The following is a 7,994-nucleotide window of genomic DNA, read 5'->3' as shown; positions in this document are numbered from 1 at the left end:
ATTAATGTCTAAATCACTGGCAGCAAAAGTGAGTACACCCCTACAGTAAGTGAAAAATGTCCAAATTGGGCCCAAAGTGTCAATAGTTTGTGTGCCCATCATTATTTTCCAGCACTGCCTTAACCCTCTTGGGCATGAAGTTCACCAGAGCTTCACAGGTTGCCACTGGAGTCCTCTTCCACTTCTCCATGACGACATCACGGAACTGGTGGATGTTAGAGATCTTGCGCTCCTCCACCTTCCGTCTGAGGATGCCCCACAGCTGCTTAATAGGGTTTAGGTCTGGAGACATGCTTGGCCAGTTCATCACCTTTAACCTCAGCTTCTTTAGCAAGGCAGTGGTCATCTTGGAGATGTGTTTGGGGTCGTTATCATGTTGGAATACTGCCCTGCGGCCCAGTCTCCGAAGGGAGGAGTTCATGCTCTGCTTAAGTATGTCACAGTACATGTTGGCATTCATGGTTCCCTCAATGAACTGTAGCTCCCAGTGCTGGCAGCACTCATGCAACCCCAGACCATGACACTCCCACCACCATGCTTGTCTGTAGGGCAAGACACACTTGTCTTTGTACTCCTCACCTGGTTGCCACGACACATTCTTTACATCATCTGAACCAAATAAATTTATGTTGGTATCATCAGACGACCGGATATGGTTTCAGTAATCCATGACCTTAGTCTGCTTGTCCTCAGCAAACTGTTTGCGGGCTTTCTTGTGCATCATCTTTAGAAGAGGCTTCCTTCTGGGACAACAGCCATGCAGACCAATTTGATGCAGTGTGCGGCGTATGGTCTGAGCACTGATGGGCTGACCCCCCCACCCCTTCAACCTCTGCAGCAATGCTGGCAACACTCATACGTCTATTTCCAAAAGACAAAATCTGGATCTGACGGTGAGCATGTGCACTCAACTTCTTTGGTCGACCATGGCGAGGCCTGTTCTGAGTGGAACCGCTGTATGGTCTTGGCCACTGTGCTGCAGCTCAGTTTCAGGGTCTTGACAATCTTCTTATAGCCTAGGCCATCTTTATGTAGAGCAACAATTCTTTTTTTCAGATCCTCAGAGAGTTCTTTGCCATGAGGTGCCATGTTGAACTATCAGTGACCAGTATGAGAGAGTGAGAGCGATAACACCAAATTTAACACACCTGCTCCCCATGCACACCTGAGACCTTGTAACACTAACGGGTCCCATGAAACCAGAGAGGAAAAATAGCTAATTGGGCCCAAGTTGGACATTTTCACTTTGGGGTGTACTCACTTTTGTTGCCAGCGGTTTAGACATTAATGGCTGTGTGTTGAGTTATTTTGAGGGGACAAAAAATTTACACTATTATACAAGCTGTACACTCACTACTTTACATTGTAGAATAGTGTAATTTCTTCACTGTTGTCACATGAAAAGATGTGAGGGGTGTACTCACTTATGTGAGATACTAACTAACTATATATATATATATATATATATATATATATATATATATATATATATATATATATATAAATTTTTTTATTTTTTTTTAAGCAGAGGCCCTAGAGAATGAAATGGCTGGTTTTGCAATTTTTTTGTGTCACGGTATTTGCGCAGCGGTTTTTCAAACACAATTTTTTGGGAAAAAATACTCTTTAATGAATTTTAATGCACACAAACAAATGGAGAGGCACCAACGGGCAGTGGGGCCAACCCTTCCCGCCACCCGTAAAAGCCATCTGGTGGCTAATAAGCCACTAGGATGGCTTTTACATAAAAGCCAGCCTCCAAGTGTAAAAAACTATTTAGCCACTTAAAGTCAAATTACGTACATGCACGTGGTTTGGCGTTAAGTGGTTAATACATAATGTAGTTATTTTTATCATATTTTTTTTTCAGCTCTTGTTTCATTCAAGTGCAGCTGGTGTTCTGCAGCCATTTGCACCTCAATGATGGCTGCTCAGCATTTGTCATGAGTCTAGACATGTGCACCATCAATAAATTTGTTTTGTTTCCTTCCATTCCGTTTCGTACGAAAATTAATTCGTAATTCGTGTCCGAAATTCAATTCGGATTCGTACGAAATAATAATTTTCGATAGATTCGTAAACTTTTCGCAAAATAACGCAAGTTTGTTATTATGAATTTATCATTATGAGGGGCTCCCACCATCCGTGTGCTGTGCTGACTTCCTGGGTTTTTAACCTTTAGATTCGTTAACTTTTCGTAAAAATAACGAATGTTCGTTATGATGAATTTATCATTATGAGGGGTTCCCACCATCCCTGTGCTGTGCTGACTTTCTCTGATTGCTGAACAAAACACCAGTCATGTTTCTGTTGTAACAGAATTTAGATCCGAAATTCCGAAATTTTGTATAAAATTTGTAAGCATAGAAATTCCCATAGGGTTCCCACCATCCCTGTGCTGAGTTCCCAGGTCTGTACACCTTCTGTGTCCATTATGAGGGGTTCCCACCATCCCTGTGCTGATTTCCCGGGTCTGAGTGTACACCCGCTGTGCCCATTATGAGGGGTTTGTTAACTTTTCGTAACAATTACGAATTTTCGTTATGATGAATTTATCATTATGAGGGGCTCCCACCATCCCTGTGCTGTGCTGACTTCCTGGGTTTTTAACTTTTAGGTTTGTTAACTTTTCGTAACAATTACGAATGTTTGTTATGATTTTGGATCCGAAATTCGTAAATGAAATTTCATATTTCGTACAGAATTCGTATGCATATAAGTTTGTATTTCAGATTCGTACGAATTTCCGGAAATTCGTACGTAACTAATCGCACATGTCTAGTCATGACAGGTTTCTTGGAATGGTCACTTGTAGTCTCTATCAGAAGCTTGTGTAATGCTGGGTACACACGCTGAAAATTGGATGAAAACGGTCAGTTCAGCAGGAACCGGACAAGTTTCGGCCCGTGTGTACAGCTCATCATCTGACAGAAGCTGGTCTCATAACTGGCTTCCTGATCGGGAGTCGGTCGGCTACTGTTTTTCCAGCATGCTCATCCGACAGCAGCCAGCCAAACGTCTGGCTTCTGTCGGAACAGCTGACATACACATGGGCCGAATGTTGGCCGGTCTTTACTGAACTGGCCAATGTCCGATGTCTCTGTGACATTCGGCTCGCATGTACTAGGCATAAGACGCCCCGGTGCTGGATTGTTACTCACTTCATTAGAAAGGTGAATGTAAAGGCTCTTTTTTTTTCATGAAATTTCAAGTACAACATTTTTTGGACTGAAAGGGTCCCTTAAACCTTAATCCTAATCATGATAAGACTACCAAAATGCCAATATAGAATGTTATAACACTGCTCAGTAATGAGAAGTAATGGTCAAAACTTGAATTATCAGTGAGTGTCTATGGACACACTCAAAAAAGACCTGTCATTATGAAACCACAGTACATAACAAAAGCTACCTTCCATGGTGTGAGAAATTCCTCCAGCAAAGAACATCACAGTGTGGGTGTGCCCAGAAGGACTGCCCAGAGGTATATATAAGATCTCAGGGGCTCAGGGGCTAGGATCATTCAAAAACCTCCTTTGAAGAACCCTCTTCAGTTCAAGATCTTCAGCACAGAAAAAATGAGGACCTTACTGCTTCTCTCCGTTATGTGCTGTGTGTGCTTGGCCTTACCTATTCAGGTGAGTAAACTCATTTAGGCTGGGTTCAAACTTATGTGAATTGGCTGTGGATATTGTGACGGGCTCTCTATGGAGCCGGTCCACACATCTCCGCAGCAGTTCCGGTGAAAATTGCGCAGGAGTCCTGTGTATCTTTTGCTCCATTTCAGGTCAGAATTCAGCCAAAAATTCGGGCTGAAATCGAACCTGAAGTGATGAATGGAGATGCACCAGTCTCCTGTGAGCGGCTGCATGTTCTAGTGAACCCAGCCTCAGTTGTTTAATTTTTGGAAATTATAGAGATTTACACAGATTTTTTTGTATGTACCAGTACCAGTAATGCCTAATTTTCTGTACATATGCAAGGTTTTATAACTAAAATAACTAGAATCTCCACCGATGACCGATGACTTATTAACAGTGGCAGCTGATCCTAAACACATGAAATGAATGGCTTCTTATGATGTGATATTCATTCCACATTGTCATACACTACTGCAGTTGGATGTGATTGCTTCTACCAGTTGCTACTATGTGCTTCTTGTGTAGCCTACAGCACAGAGAGCCATTGGTTTGATTTGTTAGAGATTGCTACTGTTAGCAATTAATCACAGAGGATTCTAGAGGCATTATTAAGCCACTACAAATATACTGTGTAGGGAAGGTTGGAGGCCATTATTATACCAACAAGTGACAGAATCACTGAAATGTAACTGCCACTTTGCCTGCTAGAAGTTGCTTTTTCTCTAGTTGCATTGCCGCAGAAACTAGATTGCTAGTGAGTCTTCAAAGCAAATAATGATTTGAGTCTTAGCAGTTAATATATTATTCCTGTATTAGCAAATTGATCAGGCCAATTTTTGCTAAAAGGTAGTAGGGGAAGGGTTAGATGCTCGGTCTGGTTTTATTATTGTCTGCGCTACCTATGGGTAGAGATGATTTGAAGCGTTGGAATTTTTTGCATGTACCCTGACTTCCCAAACATAGTCATAAATGTTCAGAGCCTATTACATCTGCCATCCATTACCTGGACAAATAACATTGTGGTGTACAATGTAATTATGTACTTTTCACAATGTTTAATTTTCCTGTTTTACCTAAATATTTCAAAATCATATATGTTTGGTCAACAGAAGAAGGAAGCTCCTACTTGATGCCATGGCTCTCGACAAGTTAATGAATAGTGGTCAAAGACTCGTCTAAATGGCTTTTTTTATTCTACAGAATTTAGCCCAGTACTTAATTTATGGCATACATTTCAAGTCTTGTCTGTTGTTGTTTGTGGTCTTTGCTTACTAGTCAGGATTAATTTAATTGCTTATTCTATTATCCTTCTTGAACAATCCCCATTCATCAGAATTCAATGCACTTACACTCTGATCCATCATGCTGGACAGAACAAAGTACCATAAAGGATGTAAAATCTTCTTGGTTATGCCAAGATGAATAGCAAAAAGTCATTTTTTAACATCTGTAATCCTTACTTGACAAATTGATGTGTAAAGTGTTTCTAATTTTTAACATAACATCTACTCTTGTTAATAGAATTACATGTTAATTCCACAGAAATTAGAAGAAAAAGAGAAGACTGAGATAACGGGGACACCAGGTAAGACTGAGGGGCTAGCTAAAGACATTGGAAGATGGTCAGATTTGAAATTGTGGGCTATAAATATCTGTAGGCAAACAGACAAGAATGACTAGATTGCCCAAGTGTGTGTTACCTAGTGTTAGCCTAGCTTTGGAATATTCTTTGGATAATTCCAGGTGAATTTCAAAGATAAAAAAAAAGGCCCTTGAAAACTATAGCTGTCCATACACTGATCAAAAATTTGTCCCGTTCAGCAGGGACCAGCTGAATTTGGTCAGTGTATGGCCATACCCACTCGTTTGACTTCTGTTGAAGGGACATGCTGGAAAACTTTTGTTGATCAGTGGTTGTTGCTGTCAGATTACAATGTCCTAGCAGGGGAATTCTTCTATCCACGTTGTGTAGATGGAGGTATTTGTTAATTTATTATTCGTTCAGCCCACCGACTGAATGAGAAAAACTAACTGTGTATAGACAGCTTAAGCTTCGGACACCATCCACTGACATTTTTAAAGCTGGGATCAAGCTGTAGAGAACGCTATCTATGAAGATACTTTCTGTCTTTTTCTATTACTTTTCAATTTTAATCAAGACATTACCTAGGAACTATAATTCAATTTCATGCATAGGTGTGTGCAGCCTATTGCATTAAGGTGTGCACCCCAAAGCTCAAACACGCGTGCGTGCATGTATGTGTGATATATACACACACAAATAAATGTAAAAAACATTTTAAAATATGGACGTGTTAATGGGGGAGAGGGTGGTGTTAGTAGTTTTTTATTTTTCTATTTTTGTATTATTTTTTACAATTTTTTTTTAGGAGCCCCATTGGGTGGCTTTGCTGAAACATCAGCAGGGGCAATCTGCGCCGCACGGGGTGATTAGGGTGTGCCTGGGCACACCCGGCACACCCCCTGCGCACGCCTATGATTTCATATGTTATACAGTTAAACTTGAAAGAAGGGATGATTGGGACAAGTTAAACAATATGCATGTGTGACCTTTCTCTCTACCTCATTTATCTAAAGCTGTACTCTTAGGCACATCATACAGGTTTGAATCTCGATCGATTCAGCAGGAATCGACCAAAATTCTAACAGTGTATGGGCAGGCTGAATGTACCAAGTTGATCAATCGATCAACTTGGGTACAACCAGTATGCCGGGTTTTACTTGCGATTATCGCTAGTGGCTGCTATTATAGCCGCTAGCAATAATTGCTGTCTTCTCCCGGTGGGGACAGCAACCCCCCCCCCCGGAGTAGACAATGGCCCGGCAGGAGGGATTCCCTTATCACCACTGTGTTGATGGGGGATTCAAGCAAATTTCTTTTCTGCAAGCTGTGGTTGCAGAAAAGAAATTTGCCTTAGGGGATCTAATTGTACACAATAATGTGATAAGCAATCAGCAGAAAGCATTCATGGATCGATAAACAGCCTTACATTGCTGATCGACTTTTACATAGCTTGGTAGACACAAAGAGAGATAAGTGATAGACGTAACCCTTAACTTTCTGAGATAGGAAAGAAGGACACTTTTTAGCCCATGAATATGCAAAAAATTATCATAAGACCCCCCCCAGTCATTTTTTTTTCTCATCTCCAACTTTCCTATACTGTACTGACGGTTTAAAATAACAAATTCAACTATTTGGAGGCTGGATTAAAGGTTTAGTGCAGTATTACACTTTTGGTAGTAAAATCTTATTTTCTATGAAAAAAAACTCTGCATCAAATACAAAAAAGGACAGCTGAGGAAGAAAGAGGGATCTGGTTCCAAAAAAGGGGACAGTTCCTTTAAATGAGGGACTATTGGGAGCTATAAATGGGTAATTGAATTGAAATTTGTTTTAATTCAAACTACCAACAGCATCTCAACATTAATTTCATGTGAAATCCACCAATATGTTTTACTATGAAACTATTGACCTTGTTTTACTGGGATTGATAAAGACTAATAAATATATTTGATGACTGTTAAAGGAGAGAATCAGATACTATGAAATGTAATCATGCCCTTTAGCAGGGATCACATGACCAAATGCCTAGATTGTTGGCCATGTGACCATCTCTGGAAGGACACTGGAACAGGCTTTCTCCAGGAAAATTAAGTATTTCAGTATTTTGATCACTGATTTTTTTTTTTTAAATCTATCTCTACAAGGCTATTAATATAGCTTGATGTTAACATCTGAGCATTCACAAGCCAGTCCTGTAATCCCGTATCCATAATACATGTACCTGTACATTCTAATTCATTCATAATATATGATGAAAGCTTTACACTGTAGTTCTCCTTTTTACAGATGCCACAACGGGGAATAAAACCGTGACAGAGCAGATTGAAGAACTCAATAAAGGTAAGGTAATATTTATGCTGAATATTCTGATCAATGAAAACACATAACATTCCTATATGTGATCTTGTGGATTAAAGTATATTTAATTAAACCTTAGCAATAAACTTCTCTTTTCTGCTGTCTTTTGGCCTGGTAAAAATACAATTGCAAGAGTTTTGTTATATCTGTTTGATACCCCTTAGGGTCAGTTTACACTGAGGCAGCACGACTTACACCGCGACTGCTTTAGGCGACCCAGGACACGACTCATCGGCGACTTGCAAAACAACTTCTGTATAGAAGTCAATGCAAGTCGCCCCCAAAGTCATACAGGAACCTTTTTCTAAGTCGGAGCGACTTGCGTCGCTCCAATTAGAACGGTTCCATTGCAGAGAACGGGACGCTACTTGTCAGGCGACTAGGTCGCCTGACAAGTCGTCCCAGTGT

Source organism: Aquarana catesbeiana, linkage group LG06 (assembly GCF_042186555.1).
Source record: "Aquarana catesbeiana isolate 2022-GZ linkage group LG06, ASM4218655v1, whole genome shotgun sequence".
Taxonomy (NCBI): Eukaryota; Metazoa; Chordata; class Amphibia; order Anura; family Ranidae; genus Aquarana; species Aquarana catesbeiana.
The sequence above is the reverse complement of the archived record's forward strand: the minus strand, read 5'-3'. Positions refer to the sequence as shown.